Source organism: Magnolia sinica, chromosome 15 (genome assembly GCF_029962835.1).
Source record: "Magnolia sinica isolate HGM2019 chromosome 15, MsV1, whole genome shotgun sequence".
NCBI lineage: Eukaryota > Viridiplantae > Streptophyta > Magnoliopsida > Magnoliales > Magnoliaceae > Magnolia > Magnolia sinica.
In genome coordinates, this window is record NC_080587.1 from 32347019 (window position 1) to 32362622 (window position 15604).

General features: G+C 37.7%; 1 non-coding gene across 1 annotated transcript; it reads right to left on the reverse strand.

Annotated features, from left to right (window-relative positions):
- Nucleotides 1–5299: 5299 nt before the first annotated feature.
- Nucleotides 5300–5406, reverse strand: LOC131228384 (small nucleolar RNA R71). Its single transcript, XR_009162888.1, has one exon. It is a non-coding gene; the product is annotated as a small nucleolar RNA R71 (small nucleolar RNA).
- Nucleotides 5407–15604: the final 10198 nt, after the last annotated feature.

Genomic DNA, 15604 nt, shown 5'->3' on the forward strand with positions numbered 1-15604 from the left:
GTCGTGTGCCATGTTATAAACACGGTGATGACATACAATCTCCTCCTAGGAAGGCCATGGATACATTAGTACGGCATCGTACCCTCCACTCTGCATCAATGCTTCAAATACTATAAAGGTGGAATACAGTATAAAATAATGGCCGATGCGAAACCATATACAGAGGCTGAGTCCTTTGCGGATGCTAGTTCTTATAAAGGGTTTACTGAAAAAGAAAGAAAGAATGATGAAAGCAAAGTCCTAAAGGACATTCAAGTAAACGTGATTAAAGAAGAAACAGAAAATGCAGAATCATCCAGGACTACAGAAGCAAGGAAGAAATTCTATTTTGTGCCGAAACATTTGAGACAACCAGGACAACCGCCACTAACCCTATTATCGCCTAAACAGTTTTAAATTTTACAGTCCAATTACACAGTGCCATTGCCATATATTGAAAGGCATAAGCCATTTTCGACCGCTCCAAGAAGATTTCAGGTTGAGGCTAGCGCAAGATATCTGGAGCCGATAGAATTTCACACCTCAGTGGAAGCAAAGGCAGAAGAAGAGACCAAGAATAATGCGTGCCACGGTAGGCTGACACCGCGAGACCTCAAAAAATATAGTCCAGCAAGTAAGAAGATCATGAAGAACATGGGTTTTGATTACGAAGAACCCACTAGCTTGAATCATGGGAGAGGAATTCAAATTCCTATTGGGGTCGGTCAGAAAAAGCGAAGGAGATTTCAAGGATTGGGGGCAGAGTCATCGGTGAATATGGTTATAGATGAACAGTTATCAGGAGAGGATCCTAAAACAGTCAAGCATCCTGAAATGGCTCCGAAGCAGATGGAAGACAGGAGGCGGCCAACGATAGACAGTTTGTGAGGGATAAACCTGGGAACAGAGGAAGAGCCAAGTGGACAGAAGCAGTTGCAATACGCAATGTTAAAAAAGATATGGTTAATTTCATCTGACATGCAATAATATACGGCCATGGTATTCTGAAGAAAATTATTACAGATAATAGCACTCCCTTCAAAAACAGAGGCACAGAAAATCTATGTCAAAAATTCAGCATTCATCATTCGTTTTCAACACCTTACTATCCACCGGCCAACGGATTAGCAGAGGCATTCAATAAAACGATAGTCAAGATACTGAAGAAAACAATGACAGGGAATAAGCATGATTAGGATGAGAGATTACAAGAAGCATTATGGGCATACAGAACCACTCATTTCATGATAACAAAAGCAACACCGTATTCGCTAGTTATGATGTAGAAGCAGTAATCCTGATTGAAATACAAGTAGCGTCACTCAGAGTGGCAGTACATCAGTCTATAACAGATGATGAAAATGCAAGAATAAAGCTAAAGGAGCTGGATTTGCTTGATGAGAAACGCATGGTAGCCCAGCAGCGGTTGCAATCATATCAAGCAAGGATATCAGCCGTCTTCGATAAACAAGTCAAATATCGCTCTTTCAAAAAAGGGGATATGGTACTGATGTTGAAAAAACATATAGTGATCACCCATCACACAGGGGGCAAATTCGAGCCTAAATGGGACGGGTCGTATATAATAAAAGAAGTGTACTCCAATGGAGCATAGAGAGTCATGGATCAAGATGGACAAGGTATCAGTATACCGATCAATGCTCGCTTCATCAAAAGATACCGTCCCTGAAGACATTACTGATTTTGATCCAGAATATTATCAGCATAATGATTCTTCATCAAAACGGGGCAAGAATAAACAAGACCATGTCTATGTATTGTCAGATGAATGAATAAAGAAGAAATTCACGAGCATATCAAGACTATATACCAACAAGTATTGTGAAAAGAAAGTTACCATCGTCATCATCAAGTGAGTTCTGCAAAATTCTGTTGAAATTGGTATCTTCACCAAGCTGATATATTATGAACAAAACATATGATTATCGTTGAAGATATTGACAGAAGTGGTGACGTATCAATCTCAGGCAGAGATGTCTATCATCCTCGCGACAACGATGGCCACCTACTATTATCTTTTAAGGCAGCCTAGCTAAGCCCTAAAAGGGCCAGTTACGTATAAGGCCTATCACTTCCACCATTCGGGCATCAATGAGAAGTCAGTGGCCCTAAAAAGCCCGTGAAGGCCATCATATGCATACCCATGCGGGCAACTGACGGAGCCAGCGACTAAAAAACCTAAAAGGCTAAAAAAGTCCTCAACGGCCAGTCACGCGTGAGACCAATGCCGTCTGAATAGCTTTCTAACAACGTCCGTAGTCCAGGGGTTCTTCTTCTTCTTCCCCTGCAATAGGTGAAGCTTTTGCAGGTACAGCCTTGGAGGTATGGAGGATATGTCCCTCATTAGCAGGAACATCTTCTACAATTATATCATCTTCACCGTTGATATCGATTTCTCCCTCCTCATAATCATCTTCTTGATTTTCTCCCTCTGTCTCGCTTCATAAGAAATAGTCTGTCTAGACGAAGAAGTTGAGTTTTCACCATCTGAATCCCCTTCACTGGACTCTTCAACAACAAGTTGTTTTCCTTTAGAAGGAAGAGACTAGTGACTCTCCAGTTGAGTATCTACGGTAGCCAAAACTGGAGAAGCAGTAGCAGTGGTCCCTTCCTGGGGAGAAGTTTGGGCACCTGTTCAAGACCTTGTCATTGTTGATACTCAAATATTGCATAATTTTTCCCATTTATATCTTGGTTTTATGAACATGAATCCGCTTAATATTCTATTTTACTCATGTATGTGTTATAAGGTGAATTCAAGTGCTTTGATTGAAAAAGGGTGTTAAAAGCATGGATTTGATGCTTAAGAATCACCAAGGCAAGGGATGGATCTTAGGAGACCAAGATTGAAGGATTCACATGCCAAAGATCTAAGAAAACCAAGTGAGGAATGAAAAGAATCGAAGATTTGAAGTGAAGAATCCTGAAATCGTCCTGAAAAGTGTATTCTGAAGCTCTGAAGTCTATTTTAGAAAACTTCGTAGCAGAAAATCTATTTTAAACAAAATGTACAACGAGAAGTCTATTTTGGGAAAATATGTATAATTGAGGCAGTTTCTAGGGTTTTTCAACTTTGTACGAAAATTGGAGTTCCCTACTTATAAATAGTGCTTCCTAGGGCATTCCTAAACATCATTCAAGGCATCCCAAAGCAAAATTTAGGGTTTTTAAAGAGTTTTTAGTTTTATTAAAGCTTTATAAGTTATTTTTTTATTTATTTTAGATCTTTTCTATTTGCATTTTTTTCTTTCTTGTTGCTTTTTATTTCTACAATTTAATAATATTTTTCTAAGTTCCTTCTAGCCCAAGCTAGAAGGGAAGCACATGGGTTTAATAATTCTTTAAGATTATGATGATTGATTGTTTTAATGATGAGAATAATGGTGTATACATGTTATCTATTATTTAGGTTTTGTTTCTTATCCTCTTATGAGATCCATATGTTTCCATCATATGAGATCCACATTGATGGATAGGCTTACATTAGATCAATCGGATTTCCTAGATAGGAGAGGTTCTCAACCTGGTATATTTCTTTGATTTTCATTATCTCATTGATATTGAATTCTTAAAATCACTGACGCTTGAGGATATATATCAATGGTGCAAATCCAAGATTTTCTAATATTTTATATCACTTATTAAAATATTTAAATTATTTTATTTTTCGATTAGGCTGACCATAGTGCTCAAATCCTAGTTGTGTTATCCAAGTCATTGTGATTTTGGAACATTAACCTATGTGTGGAACTTTGAAGCTTAGGTGTTATTTTATTTAATTGAATTACATCCATTCAAAAATTCCAAAATCAAATCATTAGTTTAATTTTTATTACTTAGTTTGTTTTGCATTTAATTTTTTCCTTCTCACAATTCATCTTCCTATGGGATCGACCATATATTCAAGGGATACTATTTATGAACCTCTACACTTGGAGGCAAGCAATCAAGTTTTTGACGCCATTGCCAAGGAGAGACTGAAATAGATCAGATCTGTGCAAGATATCTAAGGTAAGTTTTCTTCTAAGGTAAGTTCTCTTCTAAACCCTCCAAATTTTCTGTTGATTTTTTTTCTTTTTTTTTTCTTTTTCTTTGAAAGTAAATTCAATTGGGTCTTTCAAGTACTAACTATGACGTAAGGTTGTCCTGCCTGGGATTTTATCACTCAAGTACTATGGTTGTCCTACAGTTGCTGTTTGATCACAAAGATCATCCGCTGAATCTATTTTTCAGATTAGCATAGTTTAATTTCTGCATTAGTTTTACTTTTGTTGATTTATTTATTTATTATTTATTTTTCATGGACTGAACCCTCATGGTCGGCCCTGCCACCTGGGTTGTTGATTTATTTTTGCTTTGTTAATTGAACCCTCATGGTCGACGCTACCGCCTGGGTTGTTGATTTATTTTTACTTTATGGACTAAACCATCATGGTTGGTCATGCCGCCTGGGTTGTTGATTTATTTTTGCTTTGTGGATTGAACCCTCATGGTCGGCCCCGCCGCATGGATTGTTGATTTATTTTGCTTTGTGGATTGAACCCTCATGGTCGGCCCCACCGCATGGGTTGTTGATTTATTTTACTTTGTCGATTAAACCCTCATGGTCGGCCCTGCCGCCTAGGTTGTTGGTTAAGTTTTTATTTTTATTTTAAGTATCATACTTACTATTTGAATTAATGGTATTTGTTGTGTGGTATGGATGGTTTATGTCCCATTGGAGTAGGGATCAAAACAATCGACTCACCTCCAAAGGCGGACTAGTTTCAAGCCTTGATCATTCACTTAGAAGAGGCACTCAACATCACTTGGATTCCATGACAGACCCAGTTGATAATCCAAATCCTAATTGCTAAATCCAACTATAAATCAAAATAGAGAAAATCAACATAATCCTTCTCTTGAGGATGAAAATGAAGTTCATAGGAATGTGTTAAACCAACCACGGACTTTACGTGAACATTTACACCCTGAGAGATCAACTTTACTATCTTGCATAGTGTTCCCTGCTCACACATGGAACACTAATTTTAAACCAGGTGTGACTTAATTAATTCCTAAATTTCATGGCTTGGATTCTAAAAGCCCCTACTTGCACCTCAAGGACTTTAAGGAAGTAATTGCAACGTTACAAATAAATAATGGCAACAGGGATGTACTTAAGCTTAGGGTATTCTTATTTTCTCTAAAGGATTGGGCTAAAGCATGGCTCAACTCTCTAAGACCTAATACCATCACTTCATGGCAAGCCTTAAGTAGAGAGTTTTTGAAAAAGTTCTTTCCCGAGCACAAAACAAATGCACTAAAACAAGAAATCATGTCATTCTCCCAAAAGGGGAATAAACTATTTTTTCAAGCTTGGGAGCGCTTCAAAGACATTCTAATTACTTGTCCACATCATCGTTATGAACCATGAGACGTGATTGATGCTTTTCAAAAGGGGCTCACCATAGATACCCGTCAGTTCATAGAGATGATGTGTGGTGGAACCTTTCTTGACAAAGATCATAATGAGTCTTGGAATTTTCTAGATATGTTAGCAGAGAATACGCAGACATGGGATGTCCCTGCTAAATCAGACTAAACTAGACCCATTCCTAAGATAAAGCAGGGATGTATGTCCTAAGAGAGGAAGACGACCTTAATGCAAAATTCACTACATTGGCTAGAAAGGTCGAATCCTTGGAAATTAGGAAGGTTGATATGGTTAAAGCAAATACTTTCTTAGGTAATTTTTGTAGCATATGTGGTGGTATAAACCATAACACAAAGAATTGTCCAATAATCTCAGTTGTCAAAATATCACTCATGAGCATGATCAAGCAAATGCTATAAATAACTACCAAAGGTCAGTTATGCAACCAATGGGAAACACATATAATCCAAATTGGCGTAACTATTCTAATCTTAGTTGGAGGAATGGACTACAAATTAATGCACCCAATGCACCTCAAATGCCTCCACAAAACAACTTCTTTGGGACACCTAATAATGCACCATATGTGCCCCCACCAAAGTGATTATCTGTGGAGAATGCATTGACCGCATTCATGAACTCTCAAGCTCAAATGAATCAGTCTCTAATCTAATCAAATCAGGAATTAAAGACAGATGTGGCTAGGATTGAGACTTAACTAAATGCTAGGGAAAAAAGCACCCTTCCTTCTCAACCTATGCCAAACCCTAGAAACACATTTCATTGGAGACTCAAATCCAAGTGAGCTACATCATGAACAAGTTAAGGTCATCATTACCTTGAGAAGTAGAAAAGAGGTCGATAACAAGATAATACAACTGGCAAAAATATCGAAGGATGAGCCACTGTCTCAAGAAAATGATGAACCAGCTATGGTTCAAGAGCCGCAACAGCAAAAGGATAAAGAGACTAAGTCATATGAGCCTCCAGTTTCGTTCCCATCTAGACTTCAGAATCCAACTGTCTCCATGAAATGTCAAGAGGTGTTGGATGTGCTTCAAAAGGTTACTATCAATATTCCTCTGCTTGATGCCATTAGACAAATTCCATCATATGCTAAATATCTCAAAGACTTGTGCACTGTAAAGAGGAAATTAAATGTGCATAAAAAGGCCTTCCTTACTGAGAAGTGAGCGCTATAATTCAACAAAGGGTTGTACCCAAATACAAAGACCCGGGAAGTCCCACTATTCCTTGTATTATTGGAAATTTTCAAATTGAGCATGCTTTGCTAGATTTGGGTGCAAGTGTCAACTTAGTACCTTATTCAGTTTACAAAAAAATGGGGTTAAGCGAGCTTAAACCAACCACGATTACAGTTCAACTCGTTGACTGTTCTATTATGGTACCAAGGGAAATTTTAGAAAAAGTGCTTGTTAAAATTCTGATGATAATGAGAGCACTACCACCCAGGACATTGGTATGTACCAATGGAGACTGCGCACTCAAATCCTATTTATCGAGGACTTGCGACCTCTGCCATCACCAACCAATGTTTCAAAGCTTGATTTAAAACTACTACCAAATGAGCTTAAGTATGTATACTTAGGTGAAAATAAAACTTATCCTGTGGTGATTTCTTCATTTTTAGAGAAGGATCAAGAGATTAAATTGTTGAAAGTTCTAAGGGACCACAAAGGAGCATTGGGCTGGACCATTTCTGACATCAAGGGTATAAGCCCTTCCATATGCACCCATCGGATCTACCTTGATGAGGATGCCAAACCAATTAGACAACTTCAAAGGCGTCTTAATCCAAACATGATGGAAGTTGTAAAAAATGAGGTGATCAAATTATTGGATGTGGGAATCATCTACCCAATATCTGATAGTGTTTGGGTGAGTCCAACTCAAATAGTTTCAAAGAAATTCGGAATAACTATTATGCAGAATTCTAATAATGAACTCATACCAACACATGTCACCACTGGTCGGCGTGTTTGCATTGACTATAGAAAATTGAACTAGGTCATAAAGAAGGACCATTTCCCTCTACCATTCATTGATCAGGGTTTAGAGAGGGTAGCAGGTCACTCCTATAGTTTTCTTGATGGATATTCTGGATATAACCAAATAGAGATAACCCTAGAAGACCAAGAGAAAACCACGTTCACTTATCCATTTGGCACATTTGCTTTCAAATAGATGTCATTTGGATTGTGTAACGCCTCAGCAACTTTTCAACGGTGCATGTTAAGTATTTTTTCAAATATAGTTGGAAAGTTTCTTGAGGTTTTCATGGATGACTTCTCTGTATTTGGGAGTAGTTTTGAGGAATGCCTCAACAATTTATCTCTTGTCTTATCTAGGTGTGAAGAGAAACACCTTTTCTTAAATTGGGAGAAATGTCATTTCATGGTTCAAAAGGGAATTATTTTGGGTCATGTTATCTCCAAAAATGGAATCGAGGTAGATTGCTTAAAACTCGACATTATAGCTAATCTACCTATCCCCCCAACTGTTAGAGATATTAGATCACATATCGGGCATACTGATTTTTATATAAGATTCATCAAGGACTTTAGTGACATTACTAGACCCTTGACTAATCTTCTTCAAAAGGATGTTCTATTTAAGTGAATAGATGAGTGTACAAGTGCCTTTAATAAAATTAAATCATTTCTTACCACTGCACCTATCATGCATCCACCAGATTGGACACTTCCTTTTGAACTAATGTGTGATGCAAGTGATTATGCTATAGGGGCTATTTCAGGCCAAAGGAAAGATAAACGGCCCAACGTTATTCAATATGCGAGTAGAACTCTGAACTCGCCCCAAGTGAACTACTCAACAACTGAAAAAGAGTTACTTGCAGTAGTTTTTACTTTGGATAAGTTTACGTCCTACTTGCTGGGATCCAAAGTGGTCATTTTCACAGACCACTCGGCTTTGAAATATTTACTATCTAAGAAGGATGCAAAGCCAAGACTTTTGAGATGGATCCTCCTATTCCAAGAATTTGACTTATAGATAAAAGATAAGAAAGGACTAAAAAATGTAGTGGCCGATCACCTTTCTAGATTGGTGTTAAATGATTCCACTGAGGAGATGCATATCTAGGACACTTTTCCTAATGAACAATTATTTACGATCTCCAAACTGCCTTGGTATGTGGGTATCGTGAACTATCTTGTAACGAGAAAAATGTCATATCATTGGAAGTCACAAGATAGGAAGCGTTTTGAAACCGAGGTTAGGAACTTCTTTTGGGATGACCCGTATTTATATAAATATGGGACTGATCAGATTTTTAGACATTATGTCCCAGAGGATGAAGTTCAGAGTGTTATTTCCTTTTGTCACATGGAAACATGTGGTGGCCATTTTTCTGCTAAGAAAACCACTACAAAAATCCTGCAGTGTGGTTTTTATTGGCCCACCATATTTAAAGACACCCATGCTTTCTGTGTTGCTTGTGATAGATGTCAAAGGTTAAGAAGAGTGTCCTAGCGCAATATGATGCCTTTATCCCCAATTTTACCATTGGAGATTTTTTATTATTGGGGTATTGATTTTATGGGCCCATTTCCATCTTCTTTTGAATCTTTATATATTGGTTGGAGTGGACTATGTTTCAAAGTGGATTGAGGCAGTTCCAAGTAGGACCAACGACAATAAAGTGGTTATACAATTCCTCAAGAAAAATATTTATTCTAGATTTGGAACTCCAAAGGCCATCATTAGTGATGGCAGGTCTCACTTTTGCAATAGGACATTTGAGGCTTTAATGAAGAAATATGGCATCAAGCATAAAGTGAGCACCCCATACCATCCACAAATGAGTGGGCAAGCTGATTTCTAATTGGAAAATCAAGCACATTTTAGAGAAAACTATAAGGCCAGATAGGAAGGATTGGTCCCTTAGACTATCCAACACTTTATGGGCTTATATGACTACTTAGAAGACCCCGATTGGAATGTCTCCATATAGATTGGTGTATGGGAAGGCTTACCACTTGCCTGTGGAATTGGAATATAGAGCTTGCTGGGCAATAAAGAAATTAAACTTTGATATGGACCAAGAAAGTGGACAAAGGAAATTAGAGTTGAATGAACTAGAGGAGCTGAGGAGAGACTCTTATGAAAATTCTAAAATCTATAAAGAGAGGACTAAAGCTTTTCATGACAAAAATATCCTGAGGAAGAATTTTGAACCTTAGCAAAAGGTCCTATTGTACAATTCTCGTCTCCAGTTCTTTCCGAGAAAGTTAAGATCAAGATGGATAGGCCCCTTCATTAGGAAGAATGCTTATACTCATGGGGCTGTTAAAATTAAGAATCCATGTAATGGCAATGTGTATAAGGTTATTGGTCAGATATTGAAGCCTTATGTGGAAAACTTTCATTTGGGAGAGGAGTCTTTCCCTCTTCATGGCCAGAATATTCAGAATGATGCTCCTAGTCTGACAGAGCATTTCTGTAGGATTTGTATCATATTCAATTCTTTTTAGTGTCACATAGTAGGTGAGTTTTCATGGTAGGTACTATCGACCCTTTCTTTTATTTTTATTGTTCTCTGCATTACATTATCATTACATTGGGGACAATGTAGATTTTAGGTTGGGGGTGTGGATAGTCATCCATGTGAAGGTTTTTTTTGGGTTTCAGTTTATTTTATTATTATTATTATTTTTAAGTTTCAGTTAGGTTTAAGTTTGTTTTTCTGGGTTTATGGGAAAAAAATTTAAATTTTTTTTCAAAATTTTCAAAATAATATTTTTATATATAAGAATGTGAACATGATATTTTACGAATTCCAAAGGCCAAGTTAATACTTAGTCTAGGTTTATAGTAGTCAGAATTCTAATAACTAAAAATTATAGACTTGAGTTCAATTATCTAATTACTAGTTTAAAGTGAGTTATAATTTAATATGCTGAATTCATAATATACCCTAGCTAACTAAGTGAGGAATATGATATGTGAACTAGAATAACAAATTTTGATTCAAACAAGGTTGAATGAACTAGTACCATTGATATATGCTTAAAAGAGAGAATATTGAAAAAAATGATGGAAAAAGAAAATTTTATTATAGAGCATGAATGCAATGACCATAACAATCATGTCAGTAATCCGGAGTAAGGATACCTAATTATCCATTACTGTTACCATTACAAGTACAATACCTTAGGTTATGAAGCAAATCCAGTGGGAATCTTCATCTAAGGGTGGTCTATAATAATGAGGGTATAATGATAAAAGAAGAAATGACATGAAGAAAATGAGATAACTAGAGATTTCATATTCTTGGGATGATTAAAAGGAGTTAGGATAGGGAACATATATATTTCTTAAAGTTAGACTAGTGTCACGGAGCACCTAAGGATATTGGATCATAACTATTCTAAATTTTGATTAGGTCTCTGAACTCAAGGATGTAATTAATTAGAAAATTGAGATTCTACTTAACTTCAGATTTAGGGTAAGTATTATTTTATTTTGAAATTCATATGATGAATGGAGGCATAATTGTATAAATTTTTGAGTGTTAAACTATTTTTCATATTTTCAATGTTTGTGGGTAACATTTCTGGAAACCCTCACGAGACTATAACTCGTCCGCTAGGAGAAACTTAGGGGTTTAAAGACATGTTGCATATGCTAAATACAATTGAGATTACCTGCGACAGTGGTGTAGTTAGAATTTTTTTCATTTTAATTTTGTTTCTAAAATTAATTTTTATTCTTATTTTTATTTTTCTTCACTTATTTTGCTTGGGACTAGCAAAATGCTGGTTGGGGGGTGTATTGAGACTCAAATATTGTATAATTTTTCCCATTTATATCTTGGTTTTATGAACATGAATCCGCTTAATATTCTATTTTACTCATGTACATATTGCAAGGTGAATTTAAGTGCTTGGATTGAAAAAGGGTGCTAAAAGCATGGATTTGATATTCAAGAATCACCAAGGCAAGGGATGGATCTTAGGAGACTAAGATTAAAGAATTCACATGCCAAAGATCCAAGAAAACCAAGTGAGGAATGAAAAGAATCAAAGATTTGAAGTGAAGAATCCTGAAAAGTGTATTTCGAAGCTCTGAAGTCTATTTTGAAAAACTGCACAGTAGAAAATCTATTTTAAACAAACTGTGCAGCGAGAAGTCTATTTTGAGAAAATATGTATATTTGAGGCGATTTCTAGGGTTTTTCAACTTTGTACTAAAATTCGAGTTCCTTACCTATAAATAGGGCTTCCTAGAGCATTCATAAACATCATTCAAGGCATCCCAAAGCAAAATTTAGGATTTTTAAAGAGTTTTTAGTTTTATTAAAGCTTTATAAGTTATTTTTTTATTTTAGATCTTTTATATTTGCATTTTTTCTTTCTTGTTGCTTTTTATTTCTACAATTTAATTATGTTTTTCTAAGTTCCTTCTGGCCCAAGCTAGAAGGGAAGCACATGGGTTTAATAATTCTTTAAGATTATGATGATTGATTGTTTTAATGATGAGAAGAATGGTGTATGCATGTTATCTATTATTTAGGTTTTGTTTTTATCCTCTTGTGAGATCCATATGTTTCCATCATATGAGATCCACATTGTTGGATAGGCTTACCCTAGATCAATTAGATTTTCTAGATAGGAGAGGTTCTTAACTTGTTATATTTCTTTGATTTTCATTATCTCATTGATATTGAATTCTTAAAATCACTTACGCTTGAGGATATATATCAATGGTGCAAATCCATGATTTTTTAATATTTTATATCACTTATTAAAATATTTAAACTGTTTTATTTTTCGATTACTCATAGTGCTCAGATCCTAATTGTGTTATCCAAGTCATCATGATTTTGGAACATTAACCTATGTGTGGAACTTTAAAGCTTGGGTGTTATTTTATTCAGTTGAATTACATCCATTCAAAAATTCCAAAATCAAATCATCAGTTTTGTTTTTATTACTTAGTTTGTTTTGCATTTAATTTTTTCCTTCTCACAATTCATCTCCCTGTGGGATCGACCCTGTATTCACGGGATACTACTTACAAACCTCTGCACTTGGAGGTAAGCAATCAGTCATCGGAGAAGAAGTTGGCTGCTACTGAGGGTGAACAGTCCTAGAAACAGGAGAAGAAGTTGGCTACTGCTGAGGGTGAACAATCCTAGAAACAAGAGAAGAAGTTGGCTACTGTTGCGGGTGAACAATCTTAGAGATTGGAGAAGAAGTCGGCCGTTGCTAAAGATGGGTAGAAGAAGATGGCTGATCTTGAGGATCGGCAATATTCTCTGGCTAAAGAGAAGCATCTCCTGTAATTTCTTCTCTTCATGGACGATGGAGAGGAATTTGTTCAAATTCACGAGCATAACCATATGATATCCATCCTTCGAGAGTGTTATCAGGCTTCACCTCACGAATGGGTTCATCCACAGATATCTTGACGCAGTTATGACCAGCAGAAGGGGCATGACTAGTCTTTGCGATGAAACCGACTCCCGCTTCAATGGTGCGACCCTTGAGCCCGGGAGGAGGAAGTCATAGGGGCCTAGTCACTGGTAGACCTTTTCTAACCAAGTATGATTGGTGCACCCACCATCTCATATGGTTGTATGACGCCCTAGGAGTGCGATCATAGCCTGGAATAATGAAGGAAGAATTAGCCTGACCCAATAATTGCTTCTAAACCATTGCCCAATTAAACGGGCCAGTGCTGTAGCTCCGCATTCTTCGAGTAACCAGCCACAATCTTCTAGCACTACCTGATCGAAGCTGAATTGACGGGCAAAATGGCTAGCATAATACGGTTCTCGCCAAAACTTGGTCCCTTCCCTCAGCAAGAGACTGCATGATCTAATTGACAGAAAAAATCCCCTTTCTGCTGAAGAAAGCGATTCCATGTCTGATTTCTTCGTATCTACAATGTAATAAGGTAGGCTTAAATGGAAGTAGTTTATCTTGGCATCAGAGGAAATGGTATCTTTTGCCCAGTCGTAAGATCTCTTTGCCATGAATCTCTTTTGAAAAAAGTAGAGAGGGACTTGGGAAGGGTGGACGTAAGCCTTTTCCGGTACTTCGAAAGCCCAAAGGAAGTAGACACCAAGCCAACCAAGAAAGTAATGCCATGGCATGTAAGTTGAAGCGGAACTGACAGAAGGGCTTTTTACGTGGCATGCAATTTCTCCAAAGCCTCTGTAGATCGAGCAAAGAACGGGAGGAGTAAGAGAATACTTGACTCCCTCAGCCATAGCACCCGCTACGATAAACAATGAAGGGCGAATGGCATCTGCTGATTTAGAGCATGGGAAGACCACCACGCTTAGCCAATAAGCAATGAATGCTGCAAACTCCCCATAAAGAGAATACTCAGCACGATCTTTTATATCCTCCCAAAGACGTTCAAGCTCTCGTGAGTGATTGCCATTAAACCTAGAAGAAAAAAAAGAAAATAATAAGTAAATGAAATTGAGATTATATATCAAGGTGCAATAAAGGAGTTAATTAAAGAGGATGGGAATTACTTAAGAGCTCTGCTGAAGTGAGCCAGCCATTGCATGGGATGAATCTTATGGATGTTCAGAAAGTTTGACATTTCCCTAAAAAGTTCAGTGGTTGATTCTGAGATAGAAGGGATGTGGTAAGGTGAAGAGACAAAGGCAAGTTCCTCATTGGTAGGGACAAATTCATCAAATAATTTTCTGGTTATTGGCAAACCGGTAATCCTGTGAATATCCCAAAGCGTGACGCTCATTTCGCCTTCAGGGAGATGGAAAAATTGGTGGAAGGGCACCAGTAATTAAGGAAAGCCTTCAAAATAGAAGATTCCTTGTAAAAGGGATGCGACGTTGCTTCAATTGTGGTGAAAATGTTAATCTTCGACAAAGTCCCAACATGTTTCCCAGAACTGCGGTATAGCCCATTCAGAATAGTAATTGCGAGGAGTCAGAAGACCTGTTGTTCTGAATTCCTTTGGGCTCCAAATGAGGAGGCGATAGTTGAAATGTTGCTTAAGCATTTCATAAAAGCAGGTTGGATATAGACTATGAAGGTCGTAGGAAGGGACAAGGAAAATCATGGAATGGATATCGCCAATTTGTTGTCTCAATTTCGGCGGCTCAGGATACCTTCTAATAGTCTTGGTTCCCTGAATGACCAAGACTCTGTGTAGGCCAATCTTTCTGCAGTCAGATGATCCTTGGGTTCACAGATCAGCATGGAGTGATGGCGGTGAATACTGACTAGAATTATTATGAAGCCCTACTTATAGGGGTTGTCAAATTTTATGACACCCTGAACAACACGGATCGATTCCCAGGAATTATGGAGTTTCTTCCTATTATGTTCTTTAATCTTCTCTTGAAACTCCTGAGCCTTATTTCTGCGATCTTCTTTGGTCTAGAGGAGGGAGGAGTATCTTCTCTAGCAGGCGGCTTTTGGTTGATCGTCTGGTGATGCACCGTTGTCTTCAGCCATTCTTTCCAGTCGTATTCACGATCGTGTTTTGGGGGTATTCTAAGATTGCCCATCATGATGGCTCTATGGATGGGAGATGGTAGTGTCTCGATGCGTTGAGTGAAGTCGAAGGTGGGGAGCACTGATTCTTTTAGTAAGCAGGGCACGTAGCAGTTGTTTTAAATCGCTTGTGCGTGGGTTGAACTGGAGATAGGGATTCTGTTGCTTGGGATGCCGCGGCTCGGAAGGGTTCAGAGTTTGGCAATTCCTGGTGAGAAGGTTAATCGGAGGGAGGATTGACAAGAACATAAGTTCTTTTGGTATAGGCCATGATGGAGAAATCTGGAAATTTGGCTAAGTCTGGAAAGATAGCCAAAGTGATGGTTGCGCGGGTCATGCAATGGGATCTGAGTTGCGCGGGCGCACAATGACTAAAGGTCCTTGCATGAACGAAAATTCGTTGCACGGCTTGCGTAACAAGTACTGGTTGCGCGAGGTGAAAACGGAGAGACAAAGTTTCACTGCTATAGAGTGAAGAAGTGAAGAAATGAGAAATGCCCGACTATTTATAGAAAATGGGGTCGAGTACGGTACCCGGCTGCTTGTTGCGGGGGTCACGCAACAAGTTCAGAAAATTCATAAATTTATGAAGATTGATCCTGATTCTTTGATTCAAGGGGAACAAAGAACGGATCAAGGGGGCATCAGTTGGAGCATAAAAATAATG